The sequence below is a fragment of the Papaver somniferum genome, unplaced genomic scaffold, assembly GCF_003573695.1.
Source record: "Papaver somniferum cultivar HN1 unplaced genomic scaffold, ASM357369v1 unplaced-scaffold_21, whole genome shotgun sequence".
Classification (NCBI taxonomy): domain Eukaryota; kingdom Viridiplantae; phylum Streptophyta; class Magnoliopsida; order Ranunculales; family Papaveraceae; genus Papaver; species Papaver somniferum.
The window spans coordinates 3,668,815-3,685,240 of record NW_020631041.1 but is presented as its reverse complement, the minus strand read 5'-3'; the positions used below and the strand labels follow the sequence as shown (position 1 = coordinate 3,685,240).

Here is a 16,426-nt window from a genome sequence, read left to right as displayed (position 1 = left end):
TAACAAGGCTGATCTAGCTAGTAGAATGTAAAGTTCATAAAATACACTAATACAAAAAAGTGACCTGCCTCGCTTAACTTTCCTGTGGTATACTTAAAATTTCAATACATTGATTCAATAAACCTTACAGTTAAGCACAATTTTTCCGCCGCTTACCTGGGCTCAGACACTTACATTCTCATAGCCCTACAAGGGCTATCAGCCAAGTTTTCAAAGATTTATCGATAAACAAAAAAAAATGCGATAGAGTAGCAGGGGTATTAGCTTACTACACTTGCAACATTTTTAGATTTGGGTATACTAGTTATAAAAACACATTTCGTTTAATCTGCAGAGTGGATGTGAGACCAGTAGTCTTTCACAAGTTGTCCAAACAACGATCCTTCTTCTTTGATCAACTTCATTGGTTCATCATACTCGATAACTTTCCCTGTAGGACAACAGTTATACTGATCAGTTTAAAGCACAGCGAATATAAGAAGAACATGTAAAGTAATGAATCATAGAACTTACCGTCACTAAGCACAAGCACCATTGAACTGTCCGTAATGGTGGGTATCCTGTGGGCTACAGTGATAACTGTGCATTTTTTGAATTCCGTCCTTATGGTTTGTTGCAGAATGGCGTCTGTTGTGTTGTCTATTGAAGCAGTAGCTTCATCCAGCACTAATATCTGGCTCCCTCTTAACAATGCGCGCCCCAAGCAAAATAACTGACGTTGTCCCATGCTCCAGTTCACTCCATCTTGTTGAACTAAAAAAAAATATTTAAAATTATTTTTAGAATAAATCCAAGCAAAATAGAAGAATTGTCCAGAAAAGAAAAGAATTTTATGCTGGTGAAACTGCAGCATTTACCTGAACTATCTAGACCTTCTTCTTTCTCTTGTACTGTCTCCCTAAGCTGGCATTTTGCAAGAACCTTCATAGAAAGATCCCATTAGTTATAAATACCACACACAACTGCTTTTCCAATAGAAATAACCAAACCCATCCATTACGCAGCAACAAAACGTACCTCCCAAATTTCCTGGTCTGTATGTTGGGAAAAGGGGTCCAGATTGTATCTGACAGTTCCGTTGAAGAGTGTAGGATCCTGAGGTATGATACCTAAGCGTGATCTTAGGTCATGAAGCCCTATTGTTGAGATGTCAACCCCATCAATAATGATTTTTCCCTCTATAGGTTCAACGAGTGGAGCACCAATTAGAGTCGACTTCCCGCTGCCAGTTCTACCAACGATCCCAATCATGTGACCTCCTTCAAATGTGCAACTCATCCCATGAAGAACAATCGGAGTATTGAGCCTATACCTTATCTGCTTTACAATTGATTTCTTAGTATACGAATGAATCTTCAAAAGACATGAGTTTGCACATTAAACATAACAATCACATCGTTTTGCTTGTACCTTCAAATCACGGATCTCCACTCGACCTATAGCAGGCCAACTAGGGAGAGGTCGATTTTCTTCAATGACTTCTGAGGCTTCACTAGGAATTAGCATGTACTGATTCAGCCTTTCTACAGAAATGATATCATTTGCTAGTGTGCACTTAACTTGAACAGAAAAAACAAGATGCATATTCAAACAAAAGCCAGTGTCATCCCAATGTATCCTGCCATAAGAAAGACATGCATTCAAAGAATTCATAAGACTTTAGAGATGAATCTGTGAAAAATGGGTGTAAAGGGAACACGGACCTACCAGAACCAATAGTTTTCGCAGGAAGCAAAACCATCACAAAGGCCGAGGAACAAAGGATAATGGCACAAAGTGTTTCCAACCGTTGGATCAACCACTCATTTGATGAAAAGATGTGAAATGAAGAACTAGCATTTCTGTCGATAAGATTAAGATTCTCGGTGAAGAACCGATCTTCCTCTCCAAAAGCCCTAATTGTCACTGCTCCTGTTATAGATTCTCCCAGGTGACTTGCTATCATAGACTTGGATGTTCCATTAATTCGCATGAGCTCATTTGCAGAAGAAGAGTAGTATCTCTAATGGGTCAAAAGGACATATTCGACAAGGTTATTTGTCTGGAAAGAAAAAAAAAATCAAATAAATGGAAACTACTACCTTATAAATAATACCTCAAGTTCCTATGACCACAAAGATTAGTGACAAGACAATTTTACCTGTACAAGAATCACCATATAGACCATAGGTATGGAGACAAACACAACTTGCCAAGTAATAACAGCTAGAACTCCAAGATAGACTAAAGTGATAATGGCAGCCATAACAGTCTTAACAAAGTTGGATGCGAGATCTAGGTCTACGATACTCAAATCAGAAGAAACCTACATCAGAAACATAGAAAGATTAAGCTTGCGCAATTATACAATAAAAATAAAATAAAATCATTTTTGGTTTGGGGTCTCCTACCCGACTTAGTATCCTTCCCAAAGGAGTAGATTCAAAGAAAGCTGTTGGTGCATGGAAAAGAGAGCTCAGTAACTGATTAAATATTGACTCTGAAGCCTTCATACCTAAAGCAACTGTAGCAAGTGACCGAAAGAGCGTAAAGAACATAAAACTACATCCAATTAGAGAGAACGTCAGGACCAGCCGCAGTTTGCTGACTGCGGGATTCTGAACATTAGTAGCCATCCAATAGCTCTGTAGTATTTGAAAAACCAAAAAGATGATTTGACATATAATAGCTACAGAGAAGTAAAAGAATCCTTTATTCTGGTTCAAATATTGTAGATACGGCTTCCACCCAGTGTCCCCAGTTTCTCTCTCTTCTCGTTCTATCAGCTGATGCTCTACTGATCCAATCAATTGATCCCTGCAATAAATTTTCTGTGTATCCTCCGAAGAGATTCCACATTTATCAGGAGAAGCGCCATTTTCAGCAGTAGCTGTATCTTCGTGTGCTTTAAAAAGGTTATGAAATGCTCGATTAGAAGACAGCATCAGATGATATGGAGCCACATGCTGAATTTCTCCATCTGCCATCAACTGTCACGAGGAAAAATAACTTTTTAACATATAATGATCATACTATTGAGTACTATAGGAAGGCTAGTGGACTAACTGAAATTACTCCTCTTAAAATAGTATACAGCTAGTGGACTAACCAACTCTGACAAAAGTTAACTGAGAAGGTAATTTTCCACTGATGTGCTGTTTAAATATGAATATTCTTCACAGAGACTTGAGAGATATGAGTATCTTGCTTTTAGCATGCAAATTACTATACTCTTGCATCTTCATTTGCATTGTCGGATGATTTTGATGCAGTTTATGAAACTTAAAATTAAAGAATAATCCAGTTTGAAAGGATTTAACATATAAACTAACCAAAATAGAATCAAATGATTGGAGGAAATCGACTTGGTGAGTAATAAGTAAGACCGTCTTCCCTGATAGAGCTCCCATTATATATTTCTGATAAAACAGAGTAAAACTTCAGTAGGATACAACTAAAAAACACAAGATACTGCACGTAGGAAGAAATTGCGAGCTCACATTGAATATGTTACCGGCAGTATCAGCATCAACTGCACTAAATGGATCATCTAAAAGATATATATCAGCATCCTGATGCAATGCACAAGCAAGTTGAATGCGCTGCTTCTGACCACCACTCAAATTAATTCCTCTTTCTCCTATTTCAGTAAGATCACCATAAGGTAGCATTTCAAGGTCTTTTACCAGCGAACACTTTTCTATTGTTTCTTGATATATTTGCTTATCCATGGTGCAGTCAAACAGAATATTGTCTTGTATACTTCCTGACTGAATCCATGCCATCTGAGAAACATACGCAATCTTTCCATAAGCTTGAACCTGTAACATGAAAGGGGGAATTGAAAAAACATGGGTCATGAGTATCTTACTGCTATTCAAGTTTATGAAGTGAGAATTAATGTTAGGATTCACCATCTGGAATCTATACAGCTTGTATTTGGGCTATGCTTCTTATGTGGTAACTCATGATATTTCAAAAACTTCCAGATGCTCAAGAGACTTGTAAAGGAAAATTAGTCTAACAAACAGATGTTAAATTTCAAAAGATTGACATCCAATAGAACAAATAACTTTTGTCAATGATAAAAACTCACCATTCCTTCCACCTTAGGAACTTCTCCAAGAATAGCAGCTAAAAGGGTTGATTTTCCTGCACCAACTTCTCCGCGGATAGCCACTTTCTCACCAGATTTGACCTCAAGGTTGACACTCTTTAAGGTGAGCATTGATGGATTCCCTTCCCATGAAAAATTACCCGAACTGATGGAAATGGCGTGTTTATGGTGCTCTGTACATTCCATCTGCCTGAATTTTTGACACTCCAACTCTTCTGCAGCAAGAAAAAACACAATCCTGCTGAACGCAACTTTCGCATGAATGGTCATTGCAATAATATCTGGAGTCCGCATGACAGGTTCCTGAAGGACACGCATTGTTGCTAGAAAAGTGAAGACATTACCAGGATTGAGAGGAACCCTAATGAAGTAACAAGTCACAAAAGTTGCAGCAGAAACCAATGCAGGTGAGATCCAAAACAGAAATGTATTATATCCTTTCATTCGCTGATTAACTTCCAAAAACTTGATCTCCTCTTTCCTTAGTTTATCTATAATGGATTTGAAATACATCTCCCAAGCATAAAGCTTTAAAACTTTTATGTCGAGAATAGCTTCTGATATAGCCTTCAGCCTTTTATCTTGCGCTATTACAAGCTTACTCTGAAATTCATGTTGTAATTTGGCCAAGGGAGTGTTGCCCAACACAGAGAGCACTATAACAACAAAGGCTGCAAGCGATGCAACCCCCACTGCACGGAAAAGAATTGCTAATCCAAGACATACTTGAAGGCATGCTGCCCATGTTTGATGCAACCAAAAAGGGAATTCCCCTACTCGATAACAATCTACAGTAACATAGTTGATTATTTCTCCAGATGAAAGCTTCGTCTTAGCCGCGCTAGAAACTCTGAGTTGTTTCTTATAAATAGCTGCTGAGAGCAAAGACCTAACTTGAATTCCCAATAATCCACATCGAAAGTACCACTGCCTCTGTGATAGGGACTCGATGAATTTTGTGAAGAGCAGTAGAATAACTAGTACATACCCCTCGTGTTTAAAGGATTCTTTACCTTCTGCAACATCAATGAAAGCACCAAGAAACAACGGACTTGCTGAGAGAGTGATTATGTTGAAAAGTGCAAAGAAGCCAGAAATTAAGATCTCTTTCCAATAACATAAAATGATTACCCATAAAAGTGACGGTTCAGTTTGCTTTTGTTTCTTTAGCTGTTCCATAAACATTAAGTAACATGTTTCAGCTCTATCCCTCTTTCTTAACATGGGTATATCATCATCTTCGAATGCCTTTTTCTTACCCTTTTTCATCAAGGGATTCAGCCAACAAAATGATAATCTACTAAGAATTCCAGCTTTTGCAAAAGGAGTCTCACTCTTAACATGGTTATCCATACTTTTGCTTACCTAGTTGAAGAGTATAATTTTCACCTTTTAAGTTGTTGCAAAGAGCATTTCCTTAAGTGGTTGATGCTTGTTCTATTCTTTATCGGTGCTTAAAATATTTTGATTATGATGCATAATATGAAACAAATTATGTCAAAGTCATTATTTGTCAGCAAAATTAAAAATGCAATCTAAAAGACTTTTAATTAGTTTTAAGGTCTATAAAAGAAATTGAATGCATAGTGTGGGACTAGTATGATATTCTTTCTTGATGTCGATGGCTGGCCAAAACACACAAAATAACAAATCTGGAAACAGTATTAATCTAACTAGTAAGTATCTGGAAACAATATCTGGAAACAGTATCTGGAAACAATCCTGGTAGGACCAATTTTTTGTGTAAATACCATTTCAAAAGTCAAGTCAACACTCTTTTTTATCTGAAAACGCGCGCGTAGTCGGTCAGAAACGTAAGATTACGGAGAGGGAGTAGGCCCAAAAACAGTACCATTGGCGTAACTTGGTTTATTAGTCTCAAATCTGAAAGATTACAATGGCACGATGATTTCATCGTTGCTAACAGGGGTATTAGATTACTAAGGAGTGTACCAAATATCATGTAAGACAAATTGAAAAATTACATATATCTTATATATGTTATTTGGTATTCTCTTCAGCAATTTGACACCCACAATTAACAGCCTTGCATGCTTCTGTTCATTAGTCTCAAATTTGAAAGAGAACTAAAAATTTGTATATCATAAATTATATGGAAAGTTATGTCTAAATTACAGTCATTTTGGATGTGGAGGTTGCCATGATCAGCCGTCGCGAAAATAAGGGTAAAAATGGTAAATATTCTGCTACCTGTTCAGCGGTTGAATTTATTTTCTTTGTTTTCTCCGTTATAGTCTTGATTATTTAAAAACTATTAGTAGGTTATTTTCAATTGGTTTTAAAAGCTCTATTTTCGGCTAGTGTAATACAAAAAAGATTTAGTAATTTGTTGTATTGTTATTTTTATGTTTATGAGAACTAACGAGGAAAACAAATGTTACATATACCTCTCCAAAAAAATAAAATAATGTTACATATACCAAAGCAAGCAAACCGAAACATGACTAAAGTTATGTTGGATATTTTCAAAATTGGTTGCCGCTATCTGGGGGGTTCGAGGGGGCGTAGCCCCTCCCGGCTGTGTTCAACCTACCGTAGGATTGCTATGCATTGCACAAAACCGGACAGAGCCCATGTCGTAGGATTTCTATGTTGTTTCTCAGGTAACCCAGGAGTTAAACACTGGAAAGCAGTTTCAAGAGTGTTGGCTTACTTGAAAGGAACCATTGACTATGGTTTGCATTATCAAGGCTATCCCTCTGTATTAGAAGGATACAGTGATGCTACCTGGAACAATGTAGAATCCAACTCCAAGTCGACTGGTGGATAGATATTTACATTAGGAGGTGTTCCTGTGTATTGGAGTTCCAAGAAGAAGACTTGTATTTCTGACTCAACGATGTTGTCAGAATTGATAGCGTTAACCGATGCATATAAGGAGGCGGAATGACTTAGAAACTTACTTGTTGAAATCCCATTTTGGAAGAAGCCATCTCCAGCAGTCTTGATTAATTGTGATAATCAAGCTACAATCTATAATGTCTCTAACAAGACTTATAATGGAAAGTCTAGACATGCAAGTATTAGACATCAAATGGTAAGACAATTACTCAAGAGAGGAGTACTTGCAGTGAACTATATTGAAACAAGTAAGAACTTGGAAGACCCATTTACAAAAAGTCTGCCAAAGGAAGTGGTTTCAATAAAGTGTTGGGGAATGGGACTAAAGTCTGTGAATGAAGTTTGATCGCCCATAGTATAAACCCAACCTATGTTTTGGAAAGGATAAACAAGGTTCAATGTGGTACCAACAAGTTGGAAGTGATTATGGAGCAATCATATAAAACTTCCCATTTCTAATTAGTGATGGGTTCTGCAAGAAAACAGGATGGATAAAAATCCTTAATAAGTCTAACTTTTATCACAAAGTGTCTCGCAGAAACACCTTCGAGACTTACCTATATGAGTATGGAAATCAAGCCGCGCGTTTCCTAAGAGAAGAAGACCGTTCTCTAAAGAAGACTCGTGAATCCAGGATTTAAGCACATGTCCATTAATGTGCGAGCTACAGAACACACTATTCTCAGAAATCAATATGTGTTGAGATTACAGTTTTATCACTAGGGGTACTTGAAAAAGCGGGGGTCTAAAACCTCACCCAATATTTCTCTTAGCAATCTGTATGGACTAACTCTAATATACTTTCAAGAGAATCAACTAGACTGTCAGACTCAATCTTAATAAAAGTATATCAAAGAGTTATTATCTCAATCTCTTGATTCAATCCTTACTCAAGCAAATAGAAATATGCGAGCCTAATTGAATACAAGAGAATTAACTTGAACGGTACCAAAGACCAATATTCAAGGATCAATCAATTTCAATCAACAACCAAATGTTGGATTTACCAATTGATCGATACAACGCACAACCTGTGATATTTCAATTATATAAAAAAAATATAATGCGGAAAAGAAATAACACAGACACCAGAAGTTCTGTTAACGAGGAAACCGCAAATGCAGAAAAACCCCGGGACCTAGTCCAGATTGAACACACACTGTATTAAGCCGCTACAGACACTAGACTACTACAAACTAACTTCGGTCTGGACTGTAGTTGAACCCCAATCAATCTCAAACTGATCCAAGGTACAGTTGCGCTCCTCACGTCTCTGATCCCAGCGGGATACTACGCACTTGATTCCCTTAGCTGATCTCACCCACAACTAAGAATTGCTACGACCCAAAGTCGAAGACTTGAATAAACAAATCTGTCTCACACAGAAAAGCCTACAGGAATAGATAAATCTTTCTCCCACATAAATACCTACAAGTTTTTGTTCCGTCTTTTGATAAATCAAGGTGAACAGGAACCAATTGATATACCAGACTTATATTCCCGAAGAACAACCTAGAAATATCAATCACCTCACAATAATATTAATTGACTAGCGAAACAAGATACAGTGGAATCACAAACGATGACGAAGATGTTTGTGACTACTTTTTCATCTTGCCTATCGGAGAAATTAATCTCAAGTAAATCTTACAATATACTCAAACATGATAGAAACAACAAGATCAGATCACGCAACTACAGAGAAAATAGTTGGGCCTGGCTTCACAATCCCAATGAAGTCTTTAAGTCGTTAACCTACAGAGTCTCAAGAGAAACCTAAGGTTAAAGGAGAATCGACTCTAGCTAATACAACTAGTATCACACAGGAGGTGTGGGGATTATTATTCCTTTTTGCTAGAGTTATCATTTATATAGATTTCAAATCAGGGTTTGCAATCAATGTTAGATTAGTAACAAAGCATTCAATATTCACCGTTAGATGAAAACCTGATTAGATTCAAGCTAATATCTTTCAACCGTTAGATCGAATCTTAGCTTGTCATACACAAATGAAATGTGACTCATTTAGGTTTGAGTAAACGTACCTAAACATGTACACCTAGTTGGTTCAACAATAGTTAACCAATGGTTATCCATATGAGCACTTTCATATTAACCTTATTCATCTTCACCACAACTAGTCCAAATGACTCAAATGAACTAGTTTGAGAGTTGTTCAATTGCTTAATTCTCATAGAAGTGTACAAGACATAATCGAAGAAAAATCGGTTTGATTCGCATGGATCGATTCATGAACATTATAGCCACGGTTTGCAACTTGCATTCCTTATTATATAAATTTTTAAGTTCATCAACTGACCGATTTTAGAAAGTGACCTACTTAAGTATGCTTACGGGTATGCGTAGTTAAGTGACCAGAATTGAGTTTGTTTAAGTTTCCAAACTCAACAGAAATTCACGGACGTGAACTTTCTGCCGGTATGCGTATGGGTACGCATACTTAGGTAACCAGATGAGTTTGTTTTGGTTTTCCAAACTCAGCAGAAATTCACGGACGTGAACTTCTTCCAGCATGCGTACGGGTACGCATACTCTATCCGGTTTCCATCACTTCCTGGTTTTGGATTTATACACTAATATACGAACACACTATATATGCTTATATCCAAAGATGGTTACATAATATAAACTCTTTATTTCAATCATTGAAACATTCTTAGAGTATGTTATATAGTTGTTATTCACAAACTATTTTTCATCAAAGCAATTTTCAATATATTGAAATAATCATCATGACAATAGTCACAAGTAAAGATGAACTTGTCTAAAGCGAAATATTACCAACACATAAGAAAAAGATAAGCGAGATAAACTCGGTTCGAAATAGTAAATGTGGATGATTGAAGTCTATATAGCAATACGACTTTTGTCTCAAGATAGGAGATAAAATGGATATACTTTTGAATGATAGATAATTTCAAGTCTCCACATACCTTTTTGTCGATGAAGTTCCACCAGTTTCTTGAGTAGTTCTTCATCTTTGAATGATGAACGTCATGGAGTCTATAGCTCAACTAAACTTACTATCCTAGTATGAGACTTAGCTATAAGTAGACTAGAAATCAAGACTTGTAGTTTTGATCACTAACATTGACAAACATGCTTGAAATAGCAACTCATGCGAGTTCGACCGATCAGTCCTATAACAATATCCCCCTTTGTCAATTTTATTGACAAAACTATCAATACATATGGAATACAAAATAAATAAACTTTGCAGCTTCTCGTCCACATGCTTGATCTTCTTGGTTCTTCAACATTACTCGAAATCTTCGTCACTTCCAAGTACTCCAATGATTCCAAAGATATTCAAATTAGCATCATCGTTGTTGAATATCCGTAGCCATAACAATGAGAAAAAAATAGCTCTCGATCATTGTTATACAGTGTCATAGTATTATTACACAATATCAAAGTTCAATTGTATCACAACTTCGACAACAATACTATGATGATATGTATTACTACCCCTTAGTAAATACTCCATCTCACATGAAAACCACTCCCCCTTACATAATGATCCGAAAACCATATGTATTTATAGTGTGAACTATACATTAATTCTCCCCTTTTTTGTCAATAAAATTGGCAAAGGTACGAAAACTAGTGGGATCCTAATGAAATTTCCATAAATACACTTCATGACCAAAATAAAATTTTTAGATTCAATCATATAGCCGAAACTAAATGCATTCATCAAGGAGTTTATAAAGATATAAGATAACCCCTATAATATTCCACAGCCGCACTCCCCACAAAGAATTTGGCAATTTAAGCACAAGTTGAATTAAGAACTCTCCCCCATATAATTTCATTCCTGAAAGAACAACAAGAGCGACCTTACTTTCACAAGAAAATAAGGATTTCTTTGGACACCCACAAATCACATAAGAATATGAATTTGTATCCAAAAATCTCAATCCAATTAACCACAACATAACCCATGATTAATTTAATCGGAATACTCAACCAAATTAATCACAAATGAATCCATGACTAATCTGATTGGGAATGCTCACATAAGAGAACTTACGGAGCCGCACAATATTTTTTATAAAAATATGGATCAGGGAACGTTAATACTGTGGAATAAACAAAGATTCATTCTATCTTTTCTCACTATTTGCACAATGACATATGAAAAGGCGAGGGTACCCAAATATACCTCAAGCTAAAACTTTTCCTACCTATAAGTCCTTTTTACGAGTGATTGTCTATGGACTGAGTCGAGACAATGCAACAAATCGGTTCACACTTCGTGTGGTCGTCTATGGATACTAGATCTAGACAATACAATCAACGAAGTATGTTTACTTGAAAAAGGGTTCGGACTTAACCAAACACAATAGGATTGTTATCAAGTAAATATGAATTAAAGTTTGTGTAATTTAATTTAAACTATAATAACAACAATTATAATTGAGGGAAATAAAAAGTAAATGACACAGCAAGATTTTGTTAACGAGGAAACCGCAAATGCAGAAAACCCCCGGGACCTTGTCCAGAATTGGATACTCTTAGGATTAAGCCACTATACAAAATTACACCAACTTCGTATAGTTGATACCAAGCAACTAAACCTATAGTTCACCTAGTTCCGTCTGTATTCCCACGCCTCCAACTTATAAATAAGTCACGTACTTGGAGCAATTCCTTTGGTTCGTATTCCTAACAGTAAAAGAACAACAAATCTGTTTGGTTTCAACTCTCTTCAACCAAGTGATATGAGTTCGACAAAGGCTCTTCTATTTATCTCAATAAACTCCTTCGTCGGGTCCTTAGATATATCTTATTCTCAACTACCAAAGTAATTGATAAGATTTTGTTTTCAACACTTTTAAGCACAAAGAATTGTACTGATGCCGATCTACAAAACTAATCAATCTAATCTACCACAAGGATAAACCGATTATAATTGGATCCTCTATACCGAAACAAGTATTGTGCACACCAAAGATTATGAACCCCAAATCAGAAATCTTCAATATCTTTTTTTTCTTCAAATCTTCTTAGATCTTTAATAAACACCTGCAGACAACAACTTGAATCTCTTGTGATCAATCACGCACAGAACGGAGTCTGTTAACAATGGATTATCACAAGACGTCTTTAGATCTACAAACAGTCTAAAGATCCCCGTCAAAACTTCGATCTAGTTTGAGTGAATCTTATATCAGAAGAGAAGATTCTCAAGCATAAACAAACTAGGTGCAATCAAATTTCAACCACCTAGTCAATCAAATCAATCGAAAACACAAGATAAACCACAATTATCTAGTTTCCCACCAACGGTACTAATAGAGCTTCTCAATCCCAAAGAAGACTTTAAACTCAGCGGCCGTAAGAGATTTTGGCTAATTAGGTTACTCTCCTCTCCGGATAGGCGGCTTCACTATTAACAACACAACCGAGAAAGTTTGCTGTTACTAAGGATTAGTTTGATAGAAATGCAAACTTCAAGTATTTATAGACAAGGAAGTTTGGAAACCGAGGAATTTCCAAAACCGAAAATATTTCACAAGATATGCAATAAGTTCCAAATTCGGTTTCCATAATTCCTGGAAATACTCTCCAAAATATTGACTGAAAATCTCCTTGGAAAATATCTAACTAGTAAATGCACATTACTAATTCTTATTTTCCATATATAAAGTTAAAAACCTTAAATAAAAGATTCTTAACTTATTTAATTTCGATCCTGGGATTTTCTTCCTTTAGCTATTAAGGAATAATTTTGAACAATAAAAGATAAGCATTATTGTACGTGTTCAAAGTATGTCGACATCCTTACTTTGTAAGTCCTCTTTCATACTTACAACCTTGAAACCGATTTTCCACACTTCCAAACAAGTTTAGAATTGGTTCATCTGACTTTCAAGAACTATGTGATTGATCAAGACCACTCAATCACAAATCATGGTTTTAACGGTTCTACCAAAACAAGTTTCGGTTCTACCTCCATGTGAGTAATGTGCATAGTCACACTAGCTTTCCAAAATTCGTTTGACTAGGTACTAAGATCGGTTCCCCACATGTATATGGTATCTAACTTGTATGTGTTGCAAATGTCCATAGGATCGGTTCCCCTTTGCCTAAAAACGTGTTGCACATGTCCATAGGATCGGTTCCCTTTTCTGCTAAAAACTTGCTGCACCTCGTACAAGGATCGATTCCCATTTGTGATTTGTTGCACCTCTTACTAGGATCGGTTCCCCTTTACCCAGAGTCGGTCATAAACAAAATCACAAGATCGATCATACCATCTCAGGCGATTACTTAAGATCCGTTCCACTAATAAAAGTAATACCAATACATAAGTCAGGCCTTTGTAAATAGTTTTACCAAGAACATAAACAAGTCATGAACGGTTATACTAATCACACATTGGTTGTTCATAAGATATGCAATGAAAAACAATACCAATAACGCCTGGCGATTTGCCTTTCGATTCACAAACAATTTTATGAACTTACTTCCTTGAAACACATGTAGAACATTGTTTCCTAGGATGAGATCTTCACCTTATACCCATACATAATCACAATAGCATTCAAACGATTATATCGATGTCTTATCTACAAAGTTTACTGATTAAGCAATAAGCCTCGTATTGTATTCCTTAATATTATGTCTATCTAGAGTGTTCATGCTTCACAGTTTTTTTTCTTCAATATGAACGACTTAAAAGATATGTTAGGGAATGAAACAGGTCAAGTCAAATAACACTAACCTCAAGTTGAAGGATGATGTTGTCGTTGTAGCTTCTTACTTCTTCACTTCTTCAAGTCTTCGCAATACTTGTACTGTTTCATATCCTAATACTTTCAAGCTAAGCTATACGAAGTTGAATCTAGTTCATAATCAAGCGACTCTTAAAATGAGTTTTGATTCACTAAAATATAACAACCAAACTTGACATACCAATGCTTGGCGGGTTCAACCGAGCTATGCTCTAACAATCTCTCTCTTTGTCAATTTTAGTGACAAAACTCTTACATCATATGGATAAACAAATTACAAGAATTCATTACACATACGCTTGATTCCCGAATTCAACAACACAATAACCTGTATACATTCGATCCTTAAATGCCGTTGTTGATATTATAATAACAAGAATATTACTCCCCTAAAGGTAAGATAAGTAGATTTGATCAATCCACATGACTTTGTTATTCCTTTGTAACGATATGTTACTCCCCCTTACTCTATGCTTTCACTCTTTCGTTAGATAAACATTTAAGCACACTTGTCCTTTCCCTTAGTGATACCAATCAATATAAAATCAATGCCAGTATCACTTGTTTACTCCATATATTTCTCCCCCTTTTTGTCAAAAAATGACAAAGAAAAGAAAAATAAAGGACAAATTGAAAGGATCTTATAAATCTCAAAATATACTTGCAACCTATAGAGTAATGAACGAAGGTTCCACACACCATTTCTGATAACCAATATCAAAACCGAAACTACAAAGCAATTTGTTTTGGTATGTTATCAACGAAACAATCGCCTGAAGCAATTTTCCCTATTAGTTTAGCAAACCAAAAATCAACTAAGCACCTTAGTCCCTTTGCTAAACCAATTGTACAAATACAACCGCTTTGTTCGATAAGACCAAAATAAAGATAACTCTGTTTTTCTCATCAGGTTCTAGTTATCCATATAACTTAGACCTTTCACTTTTAAATAAGAAAAATACTAGGTTAGTTAACTAGTATTTCTTGTTAAGGCATTTGATTAGACTTGAATAACCGAAACCTCCACTTTGATAAGTCTAACTAAGATTAGAATTAACTTATTTTTCTTATCCGGAATCGAGTTGGACTAAACAATCCATCCCGTAAACATTTTTTTTATTAAGCCATAAATAATTCATACAAACCAAAACAAATCAACTTGTATAATTATTCACCTCAACCGGAAGCAATTGAAACAACATAGACATTAAAGCACCGCAATTGCACCGAAATTTTGTAAGCCTAAACAATTGATACCACACAATAAAGCAAGATAACAATAGTTTTTCTTAACCGGAAAAGAATCGTACACACATCCATACACACATAATGGAATAAAACATCAATTGTACCGAAATTTTGTTAAGCAAAAGCAATAAATATATGAAAAAACATAGGCTTTTCTTAAACAGGAAAACAATTAACTAACAAGATTGTTACCTCCAACTTCGCATCCACTTCTCCAATATGTTTGCATCTTCTTCCAGGGAGAATTGATATCGAAATATCATTATGTTGTCATCCTTATGCAAAACAAAAGAATAACAACAACCAACCTTTACTAGAGAAAGGTTGAAAACCGGTTTTTAACTATTGCAAGAAAAAGTTGAAAACCTACGAAACACATATGCTTTTATGTTAAACCAAAAACAATTCAACGTATTGTGGCCTTTTCACATATTGTTTCTACCAGAACCCCTCATGATCCTTTGATAAAGCCTACCAACATGGGATAGAACTTAATCCTGCTAAACCAAAAAGTCACCCAAACCATAAAGGTACACAACATTATGAGATCGAATATCAAGGTAATAAAACCGAAATCAAACATCCCATAAACATCCATAGAAATAACAAAGCATTCAAGCACAGGCTATGTAAATCAAAAACTATAATAAGAGAAATTGTAAATCAAATAATTTTATTCATAATAATAAGATAGTTTTATTCATGATAGACCAAATACAATCATTGAAAGAAATCAAAAATTGTTGTCTATTTTCCTGGATTAAGTATTACAACATATAACTTAATTTCTAGTGGTGCTTCCATTATTTACTGACGGTTCCTCGGTGTTTTGATTTTTGAGTCTTTTTTTTCTCTTTCAGATGATTGAGTCTTTGTTTCAGTAGATTCAAATTTCACAATCGATTTCAAGAGGTTTGACTCGAGCAGTTTTTCATTCACCACTGCAGTTTCTAAAAGATCACGAGCGACTTCAAAATCTCCCTTTGACATAAGCATAATCTCAAAAGAAATATGATTCCTTTGAAGTTCGTTTGAGAAGTAGCATTTGAACTCAACTGGAAAGGTTTCAAGTTTTTGAAGTTGAGATTCAATGTCAATAGTATTTTCACCCATCTTTTACCGTGGAAAGAAAAGGATCGGTCCTATAGATGGTTTATATAATAACCCAAAACTTGGTTACCAAGATTGAAATACCTAATCACGGTATTTTTATTTGTGAAAATATAAGCTTTCGGAAACATGATAAGAGTTTTTTCGAACCGGTATGACCTAGGAGTTCTGAAATTATTCTTCCCATCTTTTCTTCGTGGAATTTCCACAGATCGAAAGTATTTTTCTAAAAATAGAAAAGATACTCTAAGTATAGAAAAATACTTTAGATATTCAAGAGTATAAAATTATACGTTCTTCATATTTTTGTGCTCTTTTAAAGAATTTCCCTTTTTATTTGAATTGAGCA

General features: G+C 35.5%; 1 pseudogene; it reads right to left on the bottom strand.

Moving 5' to 3' along the window:
• Positions 1-323: 323 nt before the first annotated feature.
• On the bottom strand, positions 324-5,449 carry LOC113339450 (annotated as a pseudogene).
• Positions 5,450-16,426: the final 10,977 nt, after the last annotated feature.